General features: G+C 45.2%; 1 long non-coding RNA gene across 2 annotated transcripts in view; it reads left to right on the top strand.

Moving 5' to 3' along the window:
* LOC115087610 overlaps positions 1-22,628 on the top strand; it is a 74,870-nt gene that overhangs the window by 22,958 nt on the left and 29,284 nt on the right. The window lies entirely within an intron of this gene.

Raw genomic sequence — 22,628 nt, 5'->3', positions numbered from 1 at the left:
GTCAATTTTACACAAATAAATGCGGAAATGTAAACAAACATAACGGTGAGGCTGGCTGACAGAAGTAATTTAGTAGCTGGACTTGTTTCATTCTGGCCACCTCCTCCCCCCCTTGCATATGTAATTCGTTTTCTTTCAAGGAAATCAACGGAAATGTAGACTTACAAATTTATGCATGCAGTGGGGCAAAACTAGACCCGTGTAAGCCGGTTTGGGTGATTCAGTGTGACGTGAGCTCATTTGCCAGAATCGCGTGAACATCCTGTATTTTAAATCCTTGATCAGTTTGGATTTTAAGAATTTGATTACGTCTATAAGTGAATGCTAAATTCTACTTGGCAATCTTTCTTTGATGAATGGAGAAGTACCATCTGTTTTGAAGCAAACACTAGACATATTCTGTACCCTTTTGTCTATTTGTCATCCTATATCAGCTTAATGTACTCTGAGTAGGATCTTGCAAAGATAGTTATCTTAATTGATAAGTTTATAGAGGAAAATATATTGAACAAAGAATAAGTATAAATTTAGAAAAAAAACCATACACGACTGAGATAGTATTATTACCCTTATTAGATAGATAAGCTGTATTGCAGCCTGCAATACAAGACAATAAGCATTTTCGTGCAGATGGGCTTTATCATTGGCTTTTGACACTAGCTGATACACAAAACTGAGTCCTAAATTAAAGTCTATTGGTTTAAGGAGAGTTGTAGTAAAATGGTTTCAATCATGTTTGTAGAGGAGAATGCAATTGATGTGGCAAGATGAGGGGGTGTTCTGGCTGGTATTCAAGTGAGAGTAGCATGAACTAAGAGTGTATTTCTTAATATTTTTGTTCATCACTTGTACAGCCTTATGGCTGCACTAGATTTAATTTATAAATTTTATGTTGATGTACAATTTTTTATTCCTAGCACAGTAGGCCGGATTTTCAAAGGGTTATGCGCATCGGGCCTATTTTGAAAAGGTCCGGTGACGCGCGTAAAGCCCCGGGATGCATGTAAATCCCGGGGCTTTACTAAAGGGGCGGTCCGGGGGCAGAGGCTCCCGGCACAGCAGCCATTTGCCGCTGTGCCGGGGATTGCGCGCCAGAAGTCGGTATATAAAAACCTTAAATAAATAAATAAATAAATAATGAAGTGTGGAGGGGTGAGGAGATGAGAGGGGGTCAGAGAGAAGGGGGAGATTTGAGCCGTGAAGGATTAAGAATTTACAGTGAAAAAAGGTTTTAGTAAATGCAGTGGAAATGGAAACACGGGTGTTTAAATAAAAGGGATGGGGTGGGGAGAAAGAGTAAGGTCGGGGAGATGGAGGGACGGGATTGATGGGAAAGCGAGTTTAGAGGGGAATGCTGTAAGGTAAGGGATTTAAGAGGGGGGAAGGGAGGGTGTGAAGGTGGAGAAAAGTGTAGAGGAGAATGGAGAGGGAGGGAGGGAAGTAGAGGGTGACAAAAGAGATGCCTTGCCAGGAGGTGCTTAGGGAGGAGGAAGAACACTTGCGAGGAAGGTTAGAGGGCATGTTCAGGTGTATGCCTGTTTAAATAGCCAGGTCTTTAGGTTCCGTTTACATTTGTTGGCCCAGGTCTTTAGTTTCCGTTTAAATTCAGTTCCTACTGTCAACAGTGTGTATTGGCACATACACACTGATACAAAGTTTCTGCAGTCTAAAAATCTGGTTGTGACTGTTTGTGGGTGGGTGTCTGACACTGGCTGGCAGTGTCAACACTTGCAATTGGTTCAAGAACCAGACCCAGGATCCAGGATATATCTCTAAAAGATATAAGCACATGTGTAGGGAGCCCAACCAATTTTCATGGATGAAATGGAGGCTGCAGCGCTGCTCACCGTTGGTCTAGAATGTGCTCAACTTTTTAGTTATTTAGGAAAGATGAAGTTTATTTTGGAGGTATTTTGTCTCAGTTCTGCCAGGTTCCAGGGTTGACTTGGCTTGCTTTTGGGAGCTGTTGACACATGCACTGCAGAGAAAGTGCATGAGTGCGCCAGTTATTCCATAGGCCAGTTCTGAAAAAAATCCTCCAGGCTGATATTTCCCTGCCATCTACCCCTGGGCTAGTACAAGGTTTGTGGTGCCCTGTGCAACTTAAAAATTTGGCATAAGAGGAGGAGGAATCAAGGTGTGAGCATGCCTCAGCCTGATCCATTTCTCCTCGTGATGGCAGTGAGAAACAGGAGGTGGTCAGGAGAGAGGATCGACAGCAGAAGGTAATTTTACAAACCCCTGCAGCTTATCACTCCGTTGTGCCAACCCTGGAAAAAAAACTCTAAAGCACATTCAGACAGCCCAAGTTTGGATTACGGACTTCAAAGAGCCAGGGGTGGGGCGATGCAGGTGGGCAAATGAGAGGAGTAAAAGGGCAGTATAAACCACCTCTCCTCCTTTCCTCCCCTTACACACAAATTACAACACTTAGAGCTAACAGGAGTAGGCGTAGAATACCACTATCTGTGCAAACAAACAGAATTAAAAAAAAACAAAACAGAAAAAGAATACCACTATCCCCAGGTAATTAGTTAGAATTTAAAAAACAAAATTACAAACTTTCCAAAGTCACAGAATTGATATTTAAATTGAAAACAAACATTTGTACTTTTTTGCTTTTCTCTTTACAGCATATTGTTCTTTCTCCAAGGACAAATAGGAAGGCAGTTCTCACACATGGGTGACATCCAGTGGAGCCCGGCACAGAAAACTTATGTCAAAGCTTCTATAGCTTTGAGCCTCTCGGGGCAGGCTCATGCATGCAATATATACTCCTGGGGGAATTCTGCACAAAAAAACCTTAAAATTCTGTGCAGAAAAACTGAAAATTCTGCAAAATTCTGCAAACTTTATATTGGTCAAAATAGCACAATTTACATGACAGTCTAAGTAATTACATTTTAAATTAATACAGAAAAAAGTTATTACTTACAGATGCAGAATTTTAAATATTTTGAGCAGAATTTCCCTAGAAATTCACTGTAAGAGTGTCCCTTCCACTCACTCTCCCTACTCCCCTGGCCACTTTGCCCTCTCAGGCCCCCAACTCCTCCACCTGCCAGTATCTCTCCCCTCCACCTCTAGGCTCAACCCCTTCCACTCTATCGCCAGTCCCAGAGTTTGACCCTGTTCTCAGTACTGCCCCTCACACAGGCTCCCTCTGTGTCCCGTCCCCCCCTCACACACATGCTCCCTCTCTCTAATACACATACACACACCCTCATACAGGCTCCCTCACTCTCTCGCGCCCACACACATCCCCTCATATAGGGCAATCTCTCTTGCATACACACCCACACAAGCTCCCTTTCTTTCTCACACATACATCCTCACACAGGCTACTTATGTCTCTCTCTCACGCACCCCTTCACACAGGCTCTGTCTCACACATACACAATCCCTTCACACAGGCTAGCACCCTCACATACACACAATCTCTTTTTCATACACATGAGCTCCCAATTTTTCACACACATACACACTTCTTCACAATCTCCTCATATAGGCTCCCTCTCTCTGAAACCCACACTCAAGCAACCTCCCTCTCTTACCTTCCATGCTCTCTCTCACTTCCCCTCCCCCTCCCCCACCCCCTCCCCTCATATAGGCTCCCTCTCTCTGAAACCCACACTCAAGCTCCCCCCCCCACTCTTTTACCTCCCATGCTCTGTCTCTCACCCTCCCCTCTCTCTCTCTCACACACACACACACAGTCTCTCACCAGGGCCTTCCTTCTTCGCTGCGAGCGGAGCACCCTCCGTGACACACAGGGGCCTTCCATCTTCGCCGCGAACTGCGCACCGGGGCCTTCATCTTCGCTGCGAACGGAGCGCGTCCCGCAGCACAAGCAGGACGCACTCCATTTGCAGCATGCTGGGGTCTCCTCTGCTATTTTCTGCACAGAATTTGGTAATTATGCAAAGGGGGGAATTCTGAGCAAATTCTGTGTTCTGCAGTAACGCAGAATTCCCCCAGGACTAGATATATCACACATCTACACAGGGTCTCCTCAATCTCCTTTTCCCATGGGGACTCGTGTGTCACGGCAACTAGCAGTGCCTCTCTATAAATGTTTTCAAATTGTTTTTTTTCCCTCTTGCTCATGTCTTTTTTGCTAGAATGTGTGGTTGACATGAGGAACTCCTTCTCCTCTCATTTCTTCCCTTATCTTTCGCCAGGCTTATCGACATTTTAGGTAAGTTTTCTTTTGCAGTTGATCCCTGGGGGTGATGGTACTCTCAGTGCCTGCCTGCTATCAAGTGCCGCCTCCATTGATTTCAGTATCGAGTCCCTTTTGTTTCCAGGCAACATGTCCGCATCTGCTTTCAAGCAGTGCTATCTGTACATGAGGACAATGTCTATCACGGAACCCATGATAGATGTGTCCTCTGCTTCAGGGCATTGCACAGTGTCCGGGGTTGCAGCAAGTTCATCAAGATGACCCCTAAAGGACATAAGATCCACATCAACAAGATGGGGCATCTCCTCGAACCAAGACCAGTCCATCGACATCAGCATCAGAGGCATCAGCACAGAAGAACCTCAGAGCTGCACCGATGAACACCAAGCCATTGACATCAGCGGAGGTCATCAGTTTCATCAATGCCAAAGGCTGCCAGGGATGCTGGAGACAGGCCATCATCTACCTCCCCCAGGTTGAAGATTTCAGGTTCATCATCTCCAGCCTCAGCACCAAGGAAGGACTGATCCGATTATCAAGGGAAGCTGAAGAAGCGTCTGCATTGGTCCCCACTGATTCATGGCGCCAGGCATGGGGATGTACCAGTGCCTGTTGTGATCGTCCCCATGGTGAGAAGCACCAGTCCTCCATCAGCCCAGGGTTCATTACAGTCTCCACTGGTCCTGATGCCCACTACTGATCCTCCTTTCGGTTCTGAAGAAGATTCTGGTCACATCTCCTGGTTGCCAATTGGTCATGGCATCGGCGGTCTTAGAGGAGAAGTTGAAGAGGCGTGTGCAGATGGCCATAGAGAAGGCAGTGCATGGCATCAGTATGGAGCAGCAACAGCACCAAGGCCAGTATTGTCCCTCCTCAAGCCACTGTTGGACTCCTGCATGCACTCATTAGCATGTTGCCAACACAGCCCATATAGGTAACCAGAGTGGCATAGACACCCAGCAGGGCATCGGTGGTGCCTCCAACCAGTCCGGTGTGGGTCAATGGTTCCATAGAGGAGGAAGTTCCCCTGCTGAAAGGGACGGCACCAGGGCCTGAGCCTTCATGGCCAGCTGAGTCAGGTTCCATACCACTGGCTGGAAGCCAAGCACCTAGTGCCTCAACCCCTGCATACAACAGTAAGGATGAAGGCCTTTAAGACTCCTGGGAGAATAACTCCTCTAATGTATCTGACAATGTGTCGGATGGTCTCCCCTCACCAAAGGAAGGCAGACAGTCTCCTCAGGAAGACTTCTTTGCAGGGTTTGTCAGGGTGATATCGGAGGCTATCCTGTTTCAGTTGCAGACTGAGGAGGATACTTGGCACAAGATGCTGGATATCCTTCAGTATGTGGAGCCTCTCCTGGACACTGTGGCAGTCCCAGTATACAAAATCCTTGTAGAGATACTGTTGAGTATGTGGGACACTTCCTTTCAGTTCCTACTGTCAACAGCAAGGTAGATGTGATGTATCTTGTCTAGAAGGCTCTCTGATTCGATAAGCATCAGCTACCCCATCAATCACTGGTGCATAAGGGCCTGGATTGTGGAAGACTCTGGGTCAAGGCGACCTACAACATTTTTGAAATGTCATTGAGGGTCTCTGCCGCAGTGATCAGTGCCTGTAGACTCACATGGCTGTGGGCCTCAGACCTCTGTCAAGAACTGCAGGAGTGACTCTCTGATGGGACGTGCACTGGAGAGAACCTCTTCAGAGATAAAGTAGAAGACACAGTGGCTCAAACGAAGGACTACCATGCAAAATTCCAGCAGCTCTCCGCTGGCACCCAGGGCCCCATCCTCCTCTGCTAGGAGGTCCTCGAGGTTCGGCCACAGGAAGTCTTTCTTCTATCTGAGGAGATATTATCCTTCACCTCCTTGACCTCATAAGCAGCAGCAGGCCCCTCATAGCCATTCCAGGCAACAGAGTGTCCTAAGCCCCAGCCAGTGTCTCACTCAACTCAGAGGACAGGGTTTTGACTGGATTGCAGGGAGCATAGCCAAGTCTGCCATACCCGGGATAATGGACCCTCCAGTGAGGGTACAGGCTGAAGTTCTATGTGAACCAGTGGCACAGTATAACGTCGGACCAGTGGGTTTTAGCCATTGTCTGCGGAGGGTACAGGTTAAATCCATTGAGTACCCTACCAAATTGCTGAGCCCTTTCTGGGGAACAGAAGCACATCAGGAGGTACTTTTCTCGGAGCTTTCCTCCCTCTTAATGGCTAGGCGGTTGAGCATGCTTTTTTGCAGGGTTTTCTGGTTGGCATCATAGCATTGCAAACAAAAATACATATTGTAAATTATATTTTACCTCAGAAAACTATACTTTGAATAACCTTTTTCACATAAAATCTATTATAAATGCATAATTTAATTGTTTGTAAAGAAGACGTGACAGGATGCAAGGCTGTAAGGTTTGCCTGGTGCACCTAATATCCATGTATCGGCCTTTTGACATTGCTGTACAAACATTTAACAGTCTCCCTACTCTGGTGGCATATGTTCTGTAATGGGTGAGGGTGCAATTTTTCACTTGGCCAGAGGTGCCAAATTGCCTAGCTATGGCTATATTTACATGCAGTGCTATGGTGCCAACCAAAAACCCTGCAAAAAAAAAAAAAAAGCAAAGTAGACACTTGGAACTCATATTGCATTAGGCCTATTGTAAAGCACCATGGGCATAGGCTTGGCCCTCAGAAAGCCAGGAGAAAACAATTATAATGCAATAAACTTTCTATATCAGAATAGCACTAACTGCCAGCATACCTATGAAAAGGCAACACTGCAAATAATACAGCAAGCCCTGAAAATAGAATGAGCCAAACTGCTATAAATTACTCCACAGAAACTCCACTCTAGTGGAATACCTCATTTCAGTCACACACACAGAACAGAGGCAGACCTTCAAAAACAGAATAAAGAAAATATAAAATATAAATAGAAACATGTAGACAAAAGCTGAACTGGAAATTGCAACAAGTCACTTTCTGAGGGCAGGGCAACAATGGAAAAAATATTACTATTCCTCACAAAACAATAAAATCAAGAAATCAACAGTAGTAAAATCACACCAATAAAGTATAATTCAAAACAACTAACGAATAGAATATCCAATTAAAAATTTATATAAACATTTTTCAATCACCAATAAAATTTCAAAACAGACTTCAAATAACAGGCAATAATTAAAATTAATAAGGATTTTAAAAAATTCTCCACTTTCCATACCTGGGAAGCAGAAAGGAAGAGGGGTTGTTGCGCACAAACTTTGTTCTCACACACACAACTCTCTCACACAGACATGCTTTCAGTCACACACATATGCTTCTTCTGTTGATAAGCACGCTGAATTAGCTATGCTTCATGGGTGATGTCATCGAATGGCACACTAGGCGGAGCTGTTTCAAAGTTACAAAACCTTTGCCCTACTGGGCATTTGCGGCGGTTCCCGCATAAAGAATAGTTCCAGAAGGCTCCTCCGTTCTTTTTCATCTATGCCAGAGCATGGACGGTGGAATCTGTCTCTCAGTTTCAGCTCCTTAAAAAAAAACCCCAAAAAACACACTTTTGTGATCCCCACAACAGCAGCTTTCAGTGCTCACCATGGCTCTAAGAAAACCATCTGATTTTAAATATTGTAGTTGTGGCCACATGTTTACTGACCGTCACAGTTACTGTTATTTCTGCCTGAGATCCGACCACAATCAAGCTAACTGCCGTGACTGTGGCAGATGTTCCCAAGAGCTCAATGGAAGAGAGCATAAAAAAATAGAAAAATTAAAAGCGAACGATGCCCCACCATTGGACCATTCATCAGCCTCCACTTCCTTCTTGGCGAGCCAGGAAGACCAAGCCAGGTCTGTTAAGTCCTATCCAGGTCAGATGAGAGACGCCCATATTCATTAGCACAGGCCAGCCTCTGAGAGGGCAAGGGGAAGAGATTAATGGCTCGCAGTCCCCTAGAAAAATTCCATACTTCGATGCTGCATGTAGCGTCGAACGCCGAGTGGCGCATTGGACATGGTTCAAGTGCCGATGACTCAAGACACCGAAGACAACCCCTGATGCGCTACATATGGTGCAGGGGAAGCCGAAGATGGCACACAGAGCGCCTAGGACACATGGTGCACTGGAGACGGCACACGGAACACTGAGCAAGGTGCACTCAACACCAGACATGATGCAAGGACCACCTGAAACGATGCACAGTACATTCAGTGTGATGATTGACTCTATCAAAGGCGCATAAAGAATCTAATAAGATGCAAATGCTGGCAAACACGAAGCATTGCCAGCAGCCAAAGCTGATGCAGAAGTCTTCCAACCCAGAATCTCATCCCTTTCAGTCGAGACCAGTCACAAGATATCATTCAGCGCTGGAATTTCCATTACCATACATTGAACTGTGTCAACCATCTTAAAGGAAGGTGCAAAAGGCCCTCAAAGCCTTCCATGCCACAGAAAAGAGAAAGGCAACCTCACCAACAAGAGGACCATCCTGTTCCATTCCCTCTTGTACATCCATCTAATGAAGTTTCACATCATTCCTCAGAAGATCATCCGCAATTTGTGGACCTTTACTGGCTGCAGTTCTGCCTCCAAGAGTACCAAGACAGCCCAACAGACCATCAACTTTTCCAACTTTTCTACCACCTAATTTATGGCAGCAAGGTCTATATCTCCAGACCCCTCAACCAATATGTTCCATCTTACCTATACCTCCTATAACAATGCAGCAAGGTAATATACCGCAACAATGGGAAATTTTCCTTCATTGTTCCCACCGCAAATCCCAACAAGCGGTGGATCAGATTGCAGATATTGTTTGGAATTTCTTTACATCTTTATTTCTGCAAGGTCAACCCCCAATATTTCCACCAGCATACCTCATCTGTCCTGTAATTACAGAACTGGTTATGCCGGGGTCGCCTCCATAAAGTCTAGAGGATGTGAATGAAGTGAAGAGGCATGGGACGGCTTGCGGGAATGATGGCTACTACCTGGAGATTAATATCCTTATTCAATAAACGTACACATAATGAGACTTCAACATTGCTCTATGCTTCAACGGCAAGAGGAAATGTGAAAAAAAGGATTTGCATCCACAAAAAAGCAGGGGAATAGTTTGCTTGATACGGTGGTTACTACCCCAAATCAAATAAGCCTGATACTTCACTTTCAATGATATCCAGCATAGTTCTATGCTTCAATAGCAGGGGGTATGATGAAAAGATGATTTATATTCGGACAACAACCAACAAGGACTGAATTGCACAGGCTGGATAAACATGCATGGGAGTAGCTTGCTATGACGGTGGTTACTACCTCTAACCAATTAGCTAGATACTTCACTTAGATGCAGCTCTAGCACTGCTACCCCTAACCACTTAGCTAGATACTTTGACATAGATGCAGCTCCAGAACTGCTAACTACATCGATGGCGGGGGTGGAAGGGAAAAAGATCGGGTTTGAATAGGGAACAACATTTGTTAATCAAGGGAGCTGTGAGTCACGCAGGCTGACTAACTAAAGTTAGACTGTTTGTAATTCCCAACCCTCCCACCCCTCGCCCACCCACCCCAAGCTCATCCCTTAATTTATAGGCAGGTGCCACTTGCACAAAAAAAAACAAAAACCCATCAACAAAAACTTTATTGAGAATTCGATCAGACCCCAGTAGGCCACTACCAGACATATAGTGAATTCACTAATACATTTAAAGGAACTTAGACACATTCCTACTCCCATAGCAACCTAAAACTTAACTAGGAACTGATCAAAATTGAGATGAAGACAGCAGTCCAGCAGCAAGAGGGGGGCTTCCCAGTCTTTTGCATCGAGTGTCACATGTATGATTTTTTACCCACCGGTGAGAAGTTGTACATGTGCATGCGATGCAAAGAGCTCCTGGCTCTCAGAGAACGAGTCCGATCTCTGGAGGCTAGAGTGGCAGACCTGGAGGAGCTGAGGGAGACAGAGAGGTATATAGATGAGACCTTCAGGGACATAGTAGTCCAGTCCCAACTTCAGGCTGGCAGCCCTGGTGCTGCCTTGGAGGAAGAAGGTCTCATAATGGGAGAGCACCAGGAAAGGATCCTGTAGCAAGGACCTGCTCTCTAGGTGATGCATTGTCCTTTCGCACTGAGGATATCTCCCCAAGGCCTACTGCCCAGGAGGGAAGGGTTAGGTCGGCCGTCATAGTTGGTGATTCGATTATTAGGAATGTAGATAGCTGGGTGGCGGGTGGGCGTGAGGATCGCCTGGTAACATGCCTACCTGGTGCGAAGGTGGCGGACCTCACGCGTCACCTAGATAGGATTTTAGACAGTGCTGGGGAGGAGCCGGCTGTCGTGGTACACGTGGGCACCAATGACATAGGAAAATGTGGGAGGGAGGTTCTGGAAGCCAAATTTAGGCTCTTAGGTAGAAAGATTAAATCCAGAACCTCCAGGGTAGCATTCTCTGAAATGCTCCCTGTTCCACGCGCAGGTCACCAGAGGCAGGCAGAGCTCCGGAGTCTCAATGCGTGGATGAGACAATGGTGCAAGGAAGAGGGATTCAGTTTTGTTAGGAACTGGGGAACCTTTTGGGGAAGGGGGAGTCTCTTCCGAAGGGATGGGCTCCACCTTAACCAGGGTGGAACCGGACTGCTGGCGCTGACCTTTAAGAGGGAGATGGAGCAGCTTTTGGACTGGAACAGGGGGGAAGGCCGACAGTCGCTCAGCAGCGCATGGTTCGGAGAGATGTATCTTTAAAGGATACTAATGATGCATTAGAATTAGGGCATCCCGACAGTGAGGTTCCAATAATTAGAAAAGTAGTCCAAGTGCCTGTAACTAAAAACTCACCTGAGCTAAAAAATTCTAACTTATCCCTATCAATTAAAAAGCAGAATAAAAATACAAACAAAAAACAAACTTTGAAATGTTTGTATGCTAATGCCAGAAGTCTAAGTAGTAAGATGGGAGAATTAGAATGTATAGCAGTAAATGATGACATAGACTTAACTGGCATCTCAGAGACATGGTGGAAAGAGGATAACCAATGGGACAGTGCTATACCGGGGTACAAATTATATCGCAATGACAGAGAGGAGCAGTCGGGAGGAGGTGTGGCGCTTTATGTCCGGGATGGCATAGAGTCCAACAGGATAAACATCCTGCATGAGACTAAATACAAAATTGAATCTTTATGGGTAGAAATCCCTTGTGTATATCAGGGAAGACTACAGTGATAGGGGTATACTACCGTCCACCTGGTCAAGATGGTGAGATGGACAGTGAAATGCTAAGAGAAATTAGGGAAGCTAACCAAATTGGTAGTGCAGTAATAATGGGAGACTTCAATTACCCCAATATAGACTGGGTAAATGTATCATCGGGTCACGCTAGAGAGATAATGTTCCTGGATGGAATAAATGATAGCTTTATGGAGCAATTGGTTCAGGAACCGACGAGAGAGGGAGCAATTTTAGATCTAATTCTCAGTGGAGCACAGGACTTGGTGAGAGAGGTAACGGTGGTGGGGCCGCTTGGCAATAGTGATCATAATATGATCAAATTTGATTTAATGACTGGAAAAGGAACAGTGTGCAAATCCAAGGCTCTCGTGCTAAACTTTCAAAAGGGAAACTTTGATAAAATGAGAAAAATTGTTAGAAAAAAACTGAAAGGAGCAGCTACAAAAGTAAAAAATGTCCAAGAGGCGTGGTCATTGTTAAAAAATACCATTCTAGAAGCACAGTCCAGATGTATTCCACACATTAAGAAAGGTGGAAAGAAGGCAAAACGATTACCGGCATGGTTAAAAGGGGAGGTGAAAGAAGCTATTTTAGCCAAAAGATCTTCATTCAAAAATTGGAAGAAGGATCCAACAGAAGAAAATAGGATAAAGGATAAACATTGGCAAGTTAAATGTAAGACATTGATAAGACAAGCTAAGAGAGAATTTGAAAAGAAGTTGGCTGTAGAGGCAAAAACTCACAGTAAAAACTTTTTTAAATATATCTGAAGCAGAAAGCCTGTGAGGGAGTCAGTTGGACCGTTAGATGATCGAGGGGTTAAAGGGGCACTTAGAGAAGATAAGGCCATCGCGGAAAGATTAAATGATTTCTTTGCTTCGGTGTTTACTGAAGAGGATGTTGGGGAGGTACCCGTAATGGAGAAGGTTTTCATGGGTAATGATTCAGATGGACTGAATCAAATCACGGTGAACCTAGAAGATGTGGTAGGCCTGATTGACAAACTGAAGAGTAGTAAATCACCTGGACCGGATGGTATACACCCCAGAGTTCTGAAGGAACTAAAAAATGAAATTTCAGACCTATTAGTAAAAATTTGTAACTTATCATTAAAATCATCCATTGTACCTGAAGACTGGAGGATAGCAAATGTAACCCCAATATTTAAAAAGGGCTCCAGGGGCGATCCGGGAAACTACAGACCGGTTAGCCTGACTTCAGTGCCAGGAAAAATAGTGGAAAGTGTTCTAAACATCAAAATCACAGAACATATAGAAAGACATGGTTTAATGGAACAAAGTCAGCATGGCTTTACCCAGGGCAAGTCTTGCCTCACAAATCTGCTTCACTTTTTTGAAGGAGTTAATAAACATGTGGATAAAGGTGAACCGGTAGATATAGTATACTTGGATTTTCAGAAGGCGTTTGACAAAGTTCCTCATGAGAGGCTTCTAGGAAAAGTAAAAAGTCATGGGATAGGTGGCGATGTCCTTTCGTGGATTGCAAACTGGCTAAAAGACAGGAAACAGAGAGTAGGATTAAATGGGCAATTTTCTCAGTGGAAGGGAGTGGACAGTGGAGTGCCTCAGGGATCTGTATTGGGACCCTTACTGTTCAATCTACCTTATAAATGGCCTGTGACCGACGGCCCGCAAATGCGCAGTAGAGCGCAGCTCTACTGCGCATGTGCGGGCAAGGATGTCGATCAGAAAAAAAAATGGCGGTGGGGCCGCAGGAGCGGGAGGAGAAGCAGCGGCGCCGCGCGCGCGCGCGGTGCCGCTGCTTCTCCTCCCCAGATCTGCCGGCAGATCTCGGGGGGGTCACTACCGCGCGCGCGGGAGTGACCCCCCCCGAGATCTGCCGGCAGGAGCGGGAGGAGTTAATGAGCCGGGTGAGGGTTGCGGGAAGTCGCGCTTACGGCGCCGGGAGGAAATGGAGGTGGGTGAAGGGAGGGAGGGAGAGGGGGACTGAGTGAGTGGGAGGGAGGGAGAGGGGGGACTGAGTGAGAGGAGAGGGAGGGTGGAGAGGAGTGGGTGGGGGAGGGGGGTGGTGAAGAGTGAGGGGAGAGAGAATGAGGGGGAGGTGAGAGACAGAGGGATGTAGCCCGTTTTAACGGGCTTTACGGCTTGTATATTTATAAATGATCTGGAAAGAAATACGACGAGTGAGATAGTCAAATTTGCAGATGACACAAAATTGTTCAGAGTAGTTAAATCACAAGCAGATTGTGATAAATTGCAGGAAGACCTTGTGAGACTGGAAAATTGGGCATCCAAATGGCAGATGAAATTTAATGTGGATAAGTGCAAGGTGATGCATATAGGGAAAAATAACCCATGCTATAATTACACGATGTTGGGTTCCATATTAGGTGCTACAACCCAAGAAAGAGATCTAGGTGTCATAGTGGATAACACATTGAAATCGTCGGTTCAGTGTGCTGCGGCAGTGAAAAAAGCAAACAGAATGTTGGGAATTATTAGAAAAGGAATGATGAATAAAACGGAAAATGTCATAATGCCTCTGTATCACTCCATGGTGAGACCGCACCTTGAATACTGTGTACAATTCTGGTCGCCGCATCTCAAAAAAGATATAATTGCGATGGAGAAGGTACAGAGAAGGGCTACCAAAATGATAAGGGGAATGGAACAACTCCCCTGTGAGGAAAGACTAAAGAGGTTAGGACTTTTCAGCTTGGAGAAGAGACGACTGAGGGGGGATATGATAGAGGTGTTTAAAATCATGAGAGGTCTAGAACGGGTAGATGTGAATCGGTTATTTACTCTTTCGGATAGTAGAAAGACTAGGGGACACTCCATGAAGTTAGCATGGGGCACATTTAAAACTAATCGGAGAAAGTTCTTTTTTACTCAACGCACAATTAAACTCTGGAATTTGTTGCCAGAGAATGTGGTTCGTGCAGTTAGTATAGCTGTGTTTAAAAAAGGATTGGATAAGTTCTTGGAGGAGAAGTCCATTACCTGCTATTAAGTTCACTTAGAGAATAGCCACTGCCATTAGCAATGGTTACATGGAATAGACTTAGTTTTTGGGTACTTGCCAGGTTCTTATGGCCTGGATTGGCCACTGTTGGAAACAGGATGCTGGGCTTGATGGACCCTTGGTCTGACCCAGTATGGCATTTTCTTATGTTCTTATGTTCTTATGATGGCAGGAGTGGAAGGGAAATAGAACCAAAACGTTACTTACAAGGGACAAGGGTAACAGATAAGTATGAAAAAAAAAATAAGTGTGAAAGCTTGCTGGGCAGACTGGATGGACCGTTTGGTCTTCTTCTGCCGTCATTTCTATGTTTCTATATATGAGAGTAACCCTCCCTCTCGCCTCAAAAGACCCTTCTTCACTGTGTTCTCAAAGATCAAAAAGTCCTGTAATTCACTCTGTGGGGAGAGTCCCCATCCAGTTCTACTGGTCTTCCTTCAGATCCTCAGGAGGAACTCGCAGAATGCTCCTTACCCCCAGACAACTTAACCTACTCCTGGTTTGTTGAGAAAGTAGGCATCACCTTGAAAGTTGACATGAAGAAGGAACCAGACCCTCGTGCAGAGCCCACCGCTCTCCCATCCCACCCAGTGGTTCAAAAAAGTGATGAAAGCATGGCAATCTCCATCCTCCGGAGTCAGTGTGGCTTGTAAACTGGATCTCAAGTTCAGATTGCAAAAAGCACCAGGTTATGAAATCAGACAACTACCCCATAACTTGGCAGTTGTAGAATATGCCATGCAGGAGGAAAAAAAAAAAATCACACCTCCATTCCAACTCCCCCTCTGGTAAAAGACCATGGAATCTTAGATGACTTTGGGAAAAAGGTGTTCCAGAGTTCCTTGTTTACCAGTCGTATACAACACCACCAGTTTTATATTGTGCAGTATTTGTATGAAAAGCCACAAACACTAAAACCCTATGTAAAATCAGAAGTTCATCAACCTTCATCAAAACCTCTATATGATATGGAAGAGGGTTCTCAAGACACTTTCTAAGGGCAGCATACAAGGGCTTCAATTTGGCAGCTTGAACTTCAGCATCATCAATTGCCACAAGACGTATGGCATGACTTCATGCTAGCAGCATCAGAGAGGATGTTCATTACAAACTGTCAGACCTTCCCTGCTTAGGAGACAATCTCTTCAGGGAAAAACTAAAAAAACAGAGACTCAATTAAAAGAACAAAATGTCGTTGTTCAATCCCTATCCTCAGGTGGTGAACATTCATCGGTAACACGCTTCTTCTATCCATAGTACAAGAGACCATTTTTCCCCAAAGAGATCAGACTGACCATTCCAAGGGTACCGCCAGACCCCGTACCAACCTCCACGCAACCAGTCATCAGCTCAATCCCGTGGAAGGCAGAGTGATAGGCAATAGCAAAAGCAATTGCCACAAACAACTTGAAAATCCAATCAGGGTTTTTGAAGGAACTACTACCACATTTCACACCAGTGGGGTGAAGAATCCATCACTTCAAAGGCCACTGGGCCAAAGTAAGACAAATGGGTTCTGACAGTAATTTAAAACAGATATCATCTCAGTTTCAAATGCCAGCCACAGACACCTCATTTGACATCACTCCCACCAAATTATTCTCAGATCTCATTGTTACAGGAAGTGCAAATGCTTCAACAGAATGCCATCAGGAAACTAGACTACTTGGAATACAGTCAGGGCTATTCAAAATACTTCCTCATAGCCAAAATATTGGGAGGTCTACAACCCATTTTGGATCTCAGATCTCTCAACAGATTCCTACACTGGGAGAAATTCAAAATGACATCTCTGGGAACAATCTTGTCATTTATCCAACCACAAGATTGGATGTGTTCCCTAGACCTTAAGGATGCATATGCACATATCCCTATCCACCCATCTTATTGGCATTACCTCTGCTTCACAGTGGGAGAGAACCACTATCAGTACAAGTTACTCCCTTTTTGACTGTCATCAGCCCCAAAAGTCTTCACCATAAGAACATAAGAAATTGCCATACTGGGTCAGACCAAGTGTCCATCAAGCCCAGCATCCTGTTTCCAACAGTGGCCAATCCAGGCAACAAGTGTTACGATATCAATCATCAGAACAGGTGCAGAACTAGGGCAATTCACATTACAGCTAACATGAAAAAAATATTCAAATTCTGGTGTCACCTCAGCAAAAAATATCCCTCCACTGCTATTTTGTAAAGTAACACAAACTCCTGCAAAGAAAGACATCTAAAACCTTGCTATACCATACAGTCACAGCACTGACTCTCAGGATTCAAATAGCAATCTTACGAAAAAGCAGCAATGCAAATACTACACCAGGCCCTAGAACATTAATACATCACTACTGGAATAATAGAACAAGCTGGACTACTACAGAGAAACTACACGCTAGCAGAAATACTGCATTTCAGTCACACACAGGCAAAACAGAGACCGACCTTTACCTAATATAGAAAATAAGAGACTACAAATTATAAACAGAAACATGCAGATAAAATCAAAATAGAAAGCTTGAGAAATTAGACTCTGAATAGTGGAATACTGAAGAAAGAGCAAAATACAAACATATAAGAAATGCACATTCCCCAAAGATAGCATATTCATATTGTTTAAATCTCAAAATAATTTTATTTTTTTACCTTTGTTGTCAGATCTTTATATTTTTCTAATTAGTTGGTTCTGGTCTCTTTTTCCCATTTTTCCCTTGTTCATTTCCTAATTACTTTTCAGTGTCTCTCTTCTTCTACTTTCTTCTTCCCTTCCTCCCACACACAAGCTGTCACTCCCCCCCCCCCCCCCCCCCCCCCCCCAAAAGCTCCCATTCTTGCGGCTCACACAGACCCACATTCAAGCTCCCACTCTCACGTACACACTCACAAGGCCTTTTCATTAGGCACAGCCAAAGTCCTACTTCTGCCGCAGTGGGGATGGGGTCTTGCAGCAGCCTTGCAGCTCCAGCCCTCCTCTTCGCCATTGCGGGGTTGGGATCCCACAACGGCATTGCTCCAACAGGCCTCTTCCAGTTGGGTGGGCCTGGGTCCAAATTAGGTGGGCAACTGCGCACCCAAGCCCACCCGTGGATACACCACTGGCCAGAAAAAGGTACAATCTATGACATCTGGCAAACAAAATAGTACAAAAAATTGTTATACCTTTGAGGATAATTGCTACAAGACAATCACTATAGTTTTAATATTTTAACAAACTCACTCACAGGGGGAGGTATCAGATTAATGTGCTCACAGTCTCTTGCCCTATACAGGGCTACAACCCTTCTCATGTTATAGCACTGTTGAATCACGTCATCTACCGGTTCCCCATCTAATTTCATTAGATTCAAACAAAATAGTACAGCATACATTAGCACATCAAATACTGATATTGTTGGGTCACATAGCTGCAGCTATACATGTAGCTCCCTTAACCAGGCTGCACATAAGACATCACAATGGGGTCTAGAGATGCAATGGAATCAGTTTTTGCAACCTCTATCATCCCGGGTAAAAGTTACCAACTTTATGAAAAAAAGATGTCAATTGGTGGCTATCTCCAGGGATACTGAAATCCAAAGCCCGCTCCAATCACATCCCCATCAGATAATACTACAATGGATACCTCAGCTTGGGGCTGGGGAGCCCACCTCCTTCACTTGAAAATGGAATGATTCTGTTACGGAAGCACTGGGAAACGGTCCCAATTTCAGGGAGGTTGGTGTGCCCTTGGACCACTGTACGACTGTAGGGGAGCTCCGCGGAAGCGCTGAGGCAGGCAAGTGTGTCCAAGCATGGGCAGACAGGCTAAAGACCAGAAGCCCTGACCTCTGTCGAACCTGAACGCATCAAAGAGACCCAACGCCGCAATGTTGGTCTCTGGGGTAGCCCTCCAGCCACTTGATAGCCCTTTCGGACCTGCTGTTGGGTACGGCAGATGCAACAGGACGGACAGAGGCTGAGAGCAGGAACAATAAGACTCAGACAAAGACTCAGGATATTCAAGGAACTCAGAAGAGGACTCAGAATAGTCAGTAGACTCAGACAAGGATTCAGGTTTCTTGGAGGTTTCAGGTGAGGGTTCAGAATATGGAAAAAGTACTGAGTGAGTGCTGCATCGCCGCGCACCCTACACAGCCACTCGTAGCTGGTCACGGACCATGCCGAAGGTGAAGCAGACTCTGGCAAAGTCTTTAGGCATGGATGGAAACAGGCACCAGGAACTCCAAAGACCAGGACAGGATTCAAAACTCAGGATTCAAGACTCAAGATACTCGGAACCAAGCATTAAAATTAAGGGTATTCCAGAGGCTAGCACTGCTGACTAAAGAAGGCAAAGCACCACCTCTGGACATGGAACACCAGGACATCTGGACCTCGGACCCCCAGGACACTTAGTCAAGAGCATCAAGGAGACGTCAAGGGATGGAACATCTAGGCATCAACATCTGGATACAACAGGACATCTGGACTTCAGACCCCAGGACACTCAGTCAAGAGCATCAAGGAGGTGCCGAAAGATGGAACATCTGGAGAACAGCACATCTGGAACATCAGGGACATCAAGGCAATGACATCAGGAACAGACGAGACGGAAACACAGGATCCGACAAGAGACCAGGAACACAGAAGAAGATGACGAGGGAATTCCTAACAGAGAACGGAATGCCTTGAAGAAGCTGGCAACGTAGAGAAGTCCAGGAGCAGACTGACTCCTTGCAAAGACAACGAAGAACTAACGAAGGACCCTTTTTATGGGGCAGACCAGGATGACATCATCAGGAGGGGCCATGGGACTACTCGCACCGCGGGCCCCTAGGGCAGGACCCTGGAGAGCGGCATCCATGCCGCGAAGTAGAGCAGGAGCGGCACTAGGCCGCAAAACCATGTCCCAGCACTGGTTTCCAGGCCTCAGAAAGGAGGCTGGAGGCGGCACAATGCTGCGGTGGAGGACGCTGACGGCGGAGGTTCCCCGAGTAGAGGAGAAGGTGATGTCGGCGGCCTTCAGCCCCCATAGATGGAACAGTGGCAGGCCACGGGCCGCATGGAATCATGGCAGCACAGCCCACCGTGCAGAAGGAAAACATGGATGGCCTCCGAGCTGCAGAATTATATGATGGCGGCTCAGACCGCTGTGAAGGACAGGCAGCGGCCTCCAGACCGTGCAGGATGGCATCAAGAGAGGCCCTAACCGCGAGCAGAATCTTGACAGATTCTGGTCACCCCCATGAATCATTGTGCAAAGTAAATTTGCTAGAACTCAGAGCAGTTAATTATGCCATGCAGATTTTCCAACGTTTGCTCAGGAACAAGAATTTAATGATTCACACAGACAACCAAGTAGCAATGTTTTAAATAAACAAGCAAGGAGGAAGAGGTTCTTGGTCCCTTTGCCAAGAAACTCTAATGCTACAGGAATGGGCCAAATTCGATCAAGCGACTCTGCGGGCAGTCTGTCAAGGATTGCAAATACAGAGGCAGACAGACTCAACAGCGTGAGTGGTCCCTATCGGGCACTGTAACAAAGTCTTTTTCAGGAATGGGGCTGACCGTGACAGAGGAAAACAGGAAAGTGAACAGTTTTTGCTTAGTTCATCCCAGTCTATACAGAAAGGCCCCAAATGCCTTTCTAATCTCTTGGTTGTGGGGGCTCCTTTATGCCTTTCCCCTGATACCTCTCACAGCCAAGACAATACAGAAATGCATGAGAGATCGAGCAAAGCTAATACTAATAGCTCCAAAGTGGCTGAGACAACAGGGTATGCATATCTCATACAACTATCAGAAATCCCTCCTCAGAGTTTGGGGAGCAATCCAACCTTGCTGACTCAGGTAAAGGGATCACCCCTTCATCCCCTTCAGTTGTCGCTCAATCTACAGCATGGATGTTGAACACTCAATAATAAAGCATTTGCATCTGCCTAAAGACATTGAGGAAATTATACTGTCTGCTAGAAAGCCATCCATGTCATAGCAATGCGTTGAAATGGATTAATTATTCTACCTGGTGTAAGGACAAATCCATTGACCTTTTCACATGTCAGCCCCAAAGCTACTAGACTACCTCTGGCTTCTTAACAAAAAAGGTCTTGCCACTTCATCAATTCGAGTTCACCTAAGTGTGATAGCTTATCGATATCAGGAGGGTAGCCCAATATCATTAAACCCCCCTTGATTCTAAATTAATGAAGGGCCTCCGGTATGAAAACCATCAGTACCTTGGGACCTGAACATTGTTCTCACCACATTGATGAATCTTCTCTTCGAGTCTCTAGAATCGGCAGAGTTAAAGGATTTGGTTTGGAAAGTAGTCTCCTGGTAGTGATCACTTCAGCTAGAAGAGTGAGTGAATTGCAAGCCTTTGTTCGCTACTCACGATATCTGCAATTCTTCCATGACAAAATGGTCCTATGAACTCATCCTAAATTCTTACCAAAGGTGGTATCAGCATTTCACTTGAACCAATCTGTCACACTTCCTACTTTCTTTCCGAGACCTCACTCACAGGACTGACACCGCCAGCTCCAAACTCTGGACTGTAAATGGGCAATAGCCTACTATAAACGTAGAATTTATTTATTTTATTTTATTTATTTATTTAAGTTTTTTATATATACCGGCATTCATGACAACAGTCACATCATGCTGGTTCACAGTGAAACAGGGGTGCATAATAAACTTCAAACTGGAACTATGGTGTGGAAAAAAGCAGTTACATAGAACAAGGGTGGAATGAACTGGGCGAGGAGAGAAAAGAAAGGACAGGTTAACAGTGGCTAACGATAATTACAAATAGGTAACATTGAAATGGCTGATATTTATGTATTGATAGTGAGATATTAGATTAATTGGGGTCCGGAAATGCTTGTTTGAACAGCCAAGTCTTGAGTCTTTTCTTGAAAATTGATAGGCAGGGTTCCAGAATGCAAAGTCAGAGAAAATTCTCCCAGCTATTTGTTTCATACGATCACAAAAGTTTGGGAACAGTAGTTGCAAAACAAACTCTTTCCAATTGGATAACCTCTTGCACACAATACTGCTACTAGTCCCAGTCTATACTGCTGTGATACCCCATACGAGCACACCAAGTACAGGCTACGGCAGCTTCATTATTGCATTTACACAATATACCAATAGAAGAAATCTGCAAAGCTACCTGGTCTTCTGTTCATATCTTTACTTCCCATTACTGCCTAGATAAGCTAGTGGCCAAAGATGGTTCACTAGGAAGAGCAATTTTAAACCAATCTCATTGAGATGATCACAGTCCACAGAAGAGTCCAGGCTGTTTAAAAAAAACAACAACACTGGCTTCTATAAATGGCCTCAAGTTTATTTATTTATTTATTTTTTAACAACCCTCAGCTTGGGACTCCCCATGAAGCATGGCTTATTCAGTCTACTTAACACAAAAAAGCAAATTTGTTTACTGTAAACTGTGTTTTCTGTAGATAGGAGAATGAATTAGCCATGTGTTCCCACCCTCCTCCCTGGACAATTTCTTAAACATCTGGACTTTCATCTCTGCTTGGGGAAGAACAGAGGAGCTATCCTTTGCACGGGAACCTCTGCACATGCCCAGTAGGGCAAATGTTTTGTAACTTTGAGAGAGACATTTCTGCCTAGTGTGCCATTCGATGACATCACCCATGAAGCATGGTTAATTCATCCTATTTATGGAAAACACCATTTACAGTAAGCAGACTTGCTTTTCTCTGTCACACACACACAGATGCTCCCTCTCACACACGCATATACTCTCACTTACACACATGCTCATTCTATCTTTCACTTTTCCCAACTCTTGAAACAGCAGCAACAGTCTCCTTCTTCCCTGCAGCCCCTATAGCAAACAGGATGGTTTCTTCTTGGGACCAACTCAGGCTCCAGTTCTGGCCTAGTGCTCTTCCTACAAAGCAAGCCACTTCACTCCTCCTCCCTAAGGCCCCGCTAGAATTGCTGGCGGGGCTGTGGCGTTTCTCCTTCTAAGGCCTCTCTGACGTTTATGGCAGAATTGCAGCATTCCTCTTCCTAAGGCCCCACCGGCGATTTCCAGCGGGGCTGCAGCAATGCTCCTCTTTTTCAGGCTGCGCTGGTAATTTTGGCATGGCCACGGCCCTCCTCCTCCTCTTAAAAGGACCCACTGGCCATTCTGGCGGAGCCACGGTGCTCTTCCTCCTTCTCAGGGCAGCTCAGTCAGTGATTCCG

This window comes from Rhinatrema bivittatum, chromosome 3 (genome assembly GCF_901001135.1).
Source record: "Rhinatrema bivittatum chromosome 3, aRhiBiv1.1, whole genome shotgun sequence".
In the NCBI taxonomy this organism is placed as follows: domain Eukaryota; kingdom Metazoa; phylum Chordata; class Amphibia; order Gymnophiona; family Rhinatrematidae; genus Rhinatrema; species Rhinatrema bivittatum.
The sequence above is the reverse complement of the archived record's forward strand: the minus strand, read 5'-3'. Positions and strand labels throughout refer to the sequence as shown.